The sequence below is a fragment of the Pinus tabuliformis genome, chromosome 9, assembly GCF_031772625.1.
Source record: "Pinus tabuliformis cultivar Carrire ecotype Pingquan chromosome 9, CPIR1, whole genome shotgun sequence".
Lineage (NCBI taxonomy): Eukaryota > Viridiplantae > Streptophyta > Pinopsida > Pinales > Pinaceae > Pinus > Pinus tabuliformis.
This window is the reverse complement of record NC_142307.1, coordinates 313405317-313414166: the sequence shown is the minus strand read 5'-3', so window position 1 is coordinate 313414166 and position 8850 is coordinate 313405317.

Genomic DNA, 8850 nt, shown 5'->3' with positions numbered 1-8850 from the left:
GGATCGACTTGTACTTAGAGTGAAAATCGAACGAGATTGAAGACCTCGGATCTAGTTTCATCCATCCGGGCTGCGATATATATTTAGGACATAAAGACATTTGATATGTACATTGACTGCAGCAGATGATCATCCTACTTAAAGGATGATAATTTCAGCAGAGGATTATCAGTCTATCATCAGACGATCGTCTGTTATATGTACCAAAATGAATTTATAAAGCTGAGCATGGGAATGCCCGCCTCAGATAGATCATGAAAGCAGAATGAAAAATAATGTATTGTATTGTATTTTATTGCAGGGCACCTCTCAGTTGATTGAATGAACTTCGGATCCTCCTAATAAAGCATTTCACCCGATAAATGACCTCATACTTTAGGGGGCAACTGTTATAGACATTTTTGTGCCTAACAGCATGGAGCATAAAATGTCAATAATCTGAGGGATCCAAAGTCCCTAAACATGTTGTTCTTACCCTTAGAGGAACAAGGTCTGCAAACCATAGCACTGAAAATCAGTTCTCCACTCAAAAACACTCAAAAACAGGCCATTTCTGGATCATGTCAGCTGCCCCACTGAGCATCTGCGCTGAATGTCAACTGCTCCTCCTTGTACCTACGCTGAAGGTCAAAATCAATGAAGACTACCTGCGCTGGGCGAGATTGGCCAAGTGGCACAGTCATTCTGCAAGGTGTTAACTGCCCAGGAAGCTTCCAAACTGACACTTGGTTCAAGGAATTCACCCTATGATGAGTAAGAGGGTCTTGATCTCCAAGTGGAAGCAAGATTCTCCAAGTGGACTCAAGAACTGAAGATTAACTAAAGTGGGAGAGGACACAAGTCAGCTTCAGGCCAGTCTCAAGATGACTCATCCTTTCTCCAAAAATCTATATATAGAGCTCTCTCATGAGGTCTATGGAGGCGGGAATTTTGTGCAAGTAAGGAAGTGCTGTTGGTTTGTGATTAGAGCTATTGGGTGTTTGCTTAAAGGAGGTGAAGAGGAGATTTCATTCAGCTAGGAGGTTTTGCTGGATTGGGCCCATTGTGGTTGTAACTCTCTCAGAACTTTACTTCTATTATCAATAAAGCATTCAAGATTCTTCTATGTGCATGTATCTTTATGATGAATAGATGTTTGTACATTTGATTTATGCTAATCCTATAATCGATTATGGATGTATGCTTCATGTAGTTTCCTTTTCTTGTGCTTTTACAGGATCTGTGTGTAGCTGGGCCGGTGAAAGGGCAAGGAGCTAGGAGCAAGCAGCAAGGAGTGAAGACTGGATCGACTATAAGCGCAAGATAACGGTTAGTAGATCATCCTTTTCTTCCCTCTCTCATCCGATAAAGAAGAAACTTTGAATAGCTTTGCATTCAGTTGTTGCTGAAGTATTATCACCTTCAGAGTAGGGATAGAGGCATTCTGCATTAGATACTTTCCCCCCCAACACTTATAGTGCTCAGATTGCTACTACTATAGGTATTTGGTGTGCTAAGTGTGGAAGTGATTAATAGCTTAGGGAAGGTTGTTTTTGTGTTGCTAGTGTGAGAGAGAGCTTCTTGTCTTGAGAGAATCATTTCCAAAGGTGAATGCTTGAGACGCTTGCTGACTGGCCCCTCTTTGGAAGGATACCGACGTCAGAACATTTGGTTGTACTCTTCTCTATTTTGATTAATAATAGATGACTGCTACTATTGTTCCATTCTCATTTGTACATGCAATTGTTAAATGCGAATTACATCTTTTCTGACCGATGTATGGTTGCTTTTACTAGGTTTCACGCTTGCGTTTGTTTCCTCTTCATGTGTGCAGGTATCTATTCGTGGAGATCGCGGAGGATTGTGACCAGCCGAAGCGAAGGAGCGAAGGCAACATCTCTTCGTCAAACGACAGCGCGGGAATCCAAGTAGGTGCTCTTTACCTCTTGTTTAATCATAATTAGGAGCATGCATAGCAGCATTGTGTGATTGTTGCTAGACCCTTGCTGGGCTAGTAGGGATCGCCTCTATCCGTAGAGGGGATTTACCTCTCCAACAATTTGGCGACACCACTGGGGATCGAACCCAGAATCTCTGGTCTGCGAAACCAGAGATTCTGGGTTCGATCCCCAGTGGAGTCGCCAAATTGTTGGAGAGGTAAATCCCCTCTACAGATAGAGGCGATCCCTACTAGCCCAGCAAGGGTCTAGCAACAATCACACAATGTTGCTATGCATGCTCCTAATTACGATTAAACAAGAGGTAAAGAGCACCTACTTGGATTCCCGCGCTGTCGTTTGATGAAGAGATGTTGCCTTCGCTCCTTCGCTTCGGCTGGTCACAATCCTCCGCAATCTCCGCGAATAGATACCTGCACACACGAAGAGGAAACAAATGCAAGCATGAAACCTAGTAAAAGCAACCATACATCGGTCAGAAAAGATGTAATTCGCATTTAACAATTGCATGTACAAATGAGAATGGAACAATAGTAGCAGTCATCTATTATTAATCAAAATAGAGAAGAGTACAACCAAATGTTCTGACGTCGGTATCCTTCCCAAGAGGGTCCAGTCAGCAAGCGTCTCAAGCATTCACCTTTGGAAATGATTCTCTCAAGACAAGAAGCTCTCTCTCACACTAGCAACACAAAAACAACCTTCCCTAAGCTATTAATCACTTCCACACTTAGCAAACCAAATACCTATAGTAGCAGCAATCTGAGCACTATAAGCTCTACACAATCCAAGCTATTCCAAACTAGCTGCTCATGGTAATGGTGAAAGTTTATATAGGAGAAGGAGCCTCCTAAAAAGGTGGAAGAATGAGCTTATCTTTGAGGGAAGTGGTTGCAAAGAGTCGAACAGACATGCCATAGAAGGGAGTCGATACTCACAAAGCCAACAACCAAGCCTGGAATAATCTGGAAGGCTGGTTGTTGGAACAAATTCGCCCAAACAGGATCAGTGCGGATTATAAGGCGACTGACGCGCTGACGTCGCGCCTCAATAACTAGGAAAGTCATGTCAGCGCGACCCAATACACAGGAGAGGTGCACTGGCTCATAAAATGCAACCAGCGCGGAAAAGTGATGTGCTTCCGCGCTGGCAGCGCACTGAAAACACTAAGAGCCGCCGGTCAGCGTGGATATTTTAGAAACAGATGCGCTGATGAGAAAAACTTTGGAAAAGTGGGTTTTGGGCCAGTTCAGAAGGCATGAACTTGGTTATCGTGAATTCTTGACACAGTAGGGTGACTGACAGGGGACAGTGACAAATTACTGTGTAACAACCGCGGCTTGCGGTTAATCCCCATTTTGATGTTCATCTCCATGAACACCCAAAATATCTTGTTGTCGCAGATTCGGTTCGCATATTTCATGGCCCACAGTGAAGCATACTTCACAGCCTCCGGTAGATCCCTATCAATTGTGGGCAACTGGCTGTCCTCTAGAAATTCCCTTGCCACCAGCACTATGGACAGTAGCAGCCATTCATAGTGGAATGTTTTTCCTTATTCCTGGGCCTCGCGACAATTTTCCAGAGGCTCTTTGCATAAGAACTCAGACCAGTTAAACTGGACGCCTTCCATGCACTACTCAGCAAGTGTAACCTGTTGGGTAGCGAAGGTTCCGCATAACAATTTTGGGGCTGAGAGCCTATAAGCTAGGATAAAAATATTGTAAAACTCTGAAATATACGGAGCGTGAAATGTAAAAGGTCGAGTCAAAGGGTTGTCCGCCCAAGAAATAATATAAGTCAGCTTACCCATGGTCCGTAGACCATGGGAATGTATAAATAGAGTGGGGCTGTAAGGGTAGAAGGTGGTTTTTTGGGGAAAAAGAATTATTAGTAGTGCTATGGGTCTGTGAAGGTTATATGTGCGTCTGTAAGTCTGAGTCAAGGGAATTGGATAGTAGATAGAGGCTATGCAGCTGTGTGCGCAGAGGCTAGGAAGAGTCTACAGCTATGTGCGTGGACCCTTGCAGCTGTGTGTGTAGGATGGATCTAGATGTATTGGTGAAGAAATTGAATAAATATAAGTTGATTATGAAATTTTGTGTTAAATTTGAATTATTGTGGATCTGGCTAATTTATGGTTAATATAATTGTTTTATCTATGTGCATATGCTTATGATATGAATATATGTGAATTTGTATCTATTCTAAGTGCGTGAACTGGTTACCTCTAATAAATGTTTGCTTAAAGACCATAAAAAGTAGATTGAATCTATAAACAACAAATTAATAAGTATTGAGGAGTATTCTGGGTCTAGATCTATGCAAAGCAGAGTGGCGAGATGCCACAGAATAGTCCATGAAACCTTTAGACCACATCAAGACATCCCAAGGGTGTGGAAACCTGGTTCCAGCACCCTCCCCTACTACCTCGGGTGAGACCTCAGTCTACGCTCCGTGGGTTGTTGCCGAAGGGGCTGGTAGCTGTGGGATTTGTTTGGCTAAATAACTCTTCCGAACCTGGGTCAAGCGCCTATAAGCCAACAAATGGTTCCATTGCCAGGATCGGCATCCGCCTAAGGGGTTTCTGATGTTGAATGCTGGAACTCTATAGATAAGGAATTTAAGGGTCGAAGGAATCAAGAGTAGTAATAGTTCAGAATACATTGACGTGCAAACCAGAGGTTGACAATGACAAGCACAATCCAGCTACCGGTATTCAAAGGAGCAAGAAGCAAAGATCTAGAACAATTTTGGTTCGTGTTAACATTGGTATGGAATGCACACAGAATTACGGATGATAATATCGGAAAGGCTACCTTAGTTAGCGCACTACAGGACCAAGCCCTGACATGGTACATAATGCACTTAAGAAATCACCCGACTGCGAGGACAGTAGAGATCCAGACCAAACTACAAAAAGAGTTTAGTTAGCCGAAGTCAGAAACACAATTGATCATAGGGTTTAAGGAGATTGCGATGATGCCTAGTGAAACCCCGTGGGATTTGGATCAAAGACTGAAAAGTACCATCCGCGAAGCAAACATGACACTAACAGATGCGCAACATTGTGCTTGGTTTATGGCATCATTAACACCACATCTGAGGACGGCTTTGTCACAACAAAAGATATCAACCTAGGCTGAAGCATTGGAGACAACATTGAGGTTGCACGAAACCCTGTTACAGGACTCGAGGTTGGGAGTTCAACAAATCCAAGTGTAGATACAAAACTTGTGTTTGGAAATGAAGAAGTTAAAATAGGAACAGGCACCTCACCCAGAAGTCTAGGAGGAAGTATGGTGTATAAAGTGCAAGAGCCAGGGGCACGATAAAGATCACTACCTGGTCTTGGTGAATTATGTGGCAATGGGGGGACCAACACCATTGCGACCAGAGGCACAGGAAAGGCCAAGCATGACAAGCTTGCTTTGGTGTGCAATCTGTCAGGTGGGAGGAACGCATAACACAGATAACTATCATCTACTAGCGAAATTCAACCAGACCCCCCAACAGCTATTTCACAACTTTTGCAGATCGGTGGGCCATGAGGAAAGAGACTGTCGTATCTATCAATTATTAATGGACCAGTCACCTACCTATAGAATGCATACTGAGGTGTGAGGTCAGGATCTAGCCATGACAATCGTGTGCAGTAGGTTCCAGGGACTTGAATGAGGATGGGGTGGAATGGGGCGAAGAAGGGATCACGGGCAGCTAATCTGTTACAACTGTCGAGGACCAGGACATTATGCGTGGGATTGTACCAACCCAACTAGAATATCATGCACTTACTGTGAGAAATTCGATCATGAGTGGATAGATTTCCCTACATTGATAGCATAGATTCGTGAAAAAAGGGCAATGCAACCTACGATGACCCAGAACGTGCAAATGATGAGGTTGGAACCTCGGGACGAAGACCCCAAAGTAAACATGGTACTAAGAAGTGGCACGACCATAGGAGAGGATAAAGGGAACTTAAGTAAGGAAGACACAGGGGTTGGCAAGGAGACATATCTGGAAGCTAGGGAGAGCTTCGTGGAGGTCTCTACCCCAGGTAGCAGGGATCAACCTAAGCAGGATAGGGATCCCTCAATGCTAACTACTTTTTAGAGACATGCATAATATTGTTGCGTGACAATAGAACAATTAGAGGCTTGTAATAATTAATAAAGAGGTGTGTAGGGACGCGAGAACCTAGCGTGGTCTACAAACTAGGAAAAAATGCAACATGGACGGGGCGAGAGATGCCATTAACGACACAAATTGGTGACTATGAGATGGATCAGATCATTTTGGATTTGGGCTCGGATGAAAATGTATTGCCTAAACAAACTTGGGGCCACATGGGAAGGCCTACACTATAATGGTCTCCTATTCAATTGCAGATGGTGAACCAACAGAGGATCCTGCCCATGGGAATGTTGTAGGGAATTACGGTATATATAGAAGGTGCGAGCACTATAATAGACTTTGAAGTAATAGAAATCATGGATGAAAGTATGCCTTATATTGCATTTTTAGGAATATACTAGGCCACCAATATGAATGGGTTTATTAATTTAAAGAAGCAGACAATGATATTTGAAAAGAAGTCGCTCCGCATAGTCGTTTTGCTAGATCCGACTAAAAGACTGTGCTACATTGAACCCGTGCGCAACAAAGAAAGTGATGATGAATTAGACTATATCTACAAAATTTATGCACAAAGGCAAGAATGGGTCAAGTCAACAGAGGAAAGAAGAATATCACAGGGCTATGCAGAGTCCTGCACCACCGATTTAGATGAAGAAGATGAGCGGTGGCATATTAGGTTGAACAGAGTAACCGTGTTACATTGCAATATGATGACTAAATCTCTGTACTGCGTTAGGGCCCAGGATCACGAGCAGCTGATGTATGATGGGCTGAAAATAATAGATGAATTCCTGACCAATTTTGAAATCACGGTACCAGAGCACAAACGGTTTGATGCGTTGAGATGGGCGTTGCGCGTGACACCTGCGCGATGGTGGGGCACACATGAAGGGACTTTTGAAGATTGGTGCGGCTGTAGGCGCATGATGAAAACAAGATTTGGGAAGCCGGAACTACAGATAATGGAGAAATATGATGTGATGACCCGCACATGCACTTTACCAGATGGATCAAAGCCTATGGAGAGGAGCCTCAACCAGAATGGGTACACTTATTTTATCACACCTTGGACGTCATTCCCAGGAACTGGTATATTGAAACATAGCTCAACCATGGCACAGGTGAGTGGGATATCTTGCGCGAAGGGTTTTTTTTGACATTCCTCTTTGAAGATCAATGGATGGATACTGTGGACGACGCATTACAACTAGTGAAGGCCACCATTTTAAAAACGTTGTTGGAACTGGAAGAAATCATACAACTAGACTGGTCACAACAGTTGAGCTAGGCCCTGGAATGTTAAAAAGTGCAGGTAGAAGATGATGACGACGACCCAAGAAACATCAATATTCTGGAATCAGAGGGGAGTCGCGAGATGCGCAGACCAACAATAGAAGATCGAGACATCATCAAGCCATTGAGAACGAAACAAGTAAATATTGGAACAAAGGAAGAGTTGAAGTACGCAACACTCAAGGATTATTGGGACGACGCCACAGTGGAAAAGGTTTTCGAGTTGCTTAGAGAATATCGTGATTTATTCTCAAAAAAAATCATGGAGTTAAAAGGGATCCTCGGTGACCTGGGAATGATGAAGATCACTCTAAAGCCAGATGCAAAGCTTTTATAGGAAAAAATGACCTCCTCATTAAGTCAGAGGTGAAAGACAACATGACTGAAGAAAAGACCACAATTGCAGGCCTTGAATCCACACTAACACTGGTTTTGCACTACTTACCTGCTTTATAAAGCTTGTTACCAAGCATAGAGGAGTGTTAGTCACCTTGCTAACTCAAGTTGTTAGACCAGGGGGAGCGTTAGTGAAACTAAGAGATGTTCAGTAGGTCAAGCCAATGAATTTGCTCACAAATATCTAGATATTTATCCCTAAATTTGTTCAAGAAAAGAAGGGAAAGTCCCAAAAATTGAATTATTTAGGGAAATTCCAATCTGAGAACGAAAGAAAATGGGAGAAATCTTGAAAATAGGGCAGGTTCATGGCTTTTTCCCTAATGAACTCTAGGAGGAGCTTGGCAACCCTAACTCGATTGCTACATAAGCAGTGATAGGGCCATTATGAAAGGGGTCAGAGAATTTGAAAGGATAGCCTATTAAGCTGTCGTGAACTGTCATGTGTTAGAAAATTATATATTACAAAGCAATGGTAACACATAAAATATTTCAGAAATATAAACACAAAAAATGCATAAAATAAGAGAGACATAGATATACGTGGTTCACCCAGTTTGGGCTATGTCCACGGAGAAACAACCAGTCCTTCCTTTTATATTATCCAGCAAACTAAAGAGATACAACCTACAACAGATCTGCTGTAACACCCTCTTCACTCTCAATCTCCTCTCTCTTCCTCACTCAGAATACAGATCTACATATACACAATACAATTCCCTCATATACAGTGAGGGGTTGCCTTCTAGGGCAAAAAACCCTAAACTAAACATAACTTCTACCATCAGATCACCCACCTAATGAACGGTCCAGATTGACTAGAAATTACTAGATTTTTACAAGGCAATTTTACATCTATTTTTAGCTTCAGGGCACTGCCCCCGAACCCCTACCAAGGGACCGCTGGCCTCTGAACCCCCCAGCCAGGGGAGGTTTACCCTCCCAGACCCCCGCGGGGGGGACAAGCCCCCCCCACACCCCCCCGCGTTGAGGGGTGTACAGTCTTCCCGGGGTATACATCCGGCTGAAACCTTTGAATATAGAAGATAATCAGGTTCCACACCCAACAATCTCCCACTTGGAG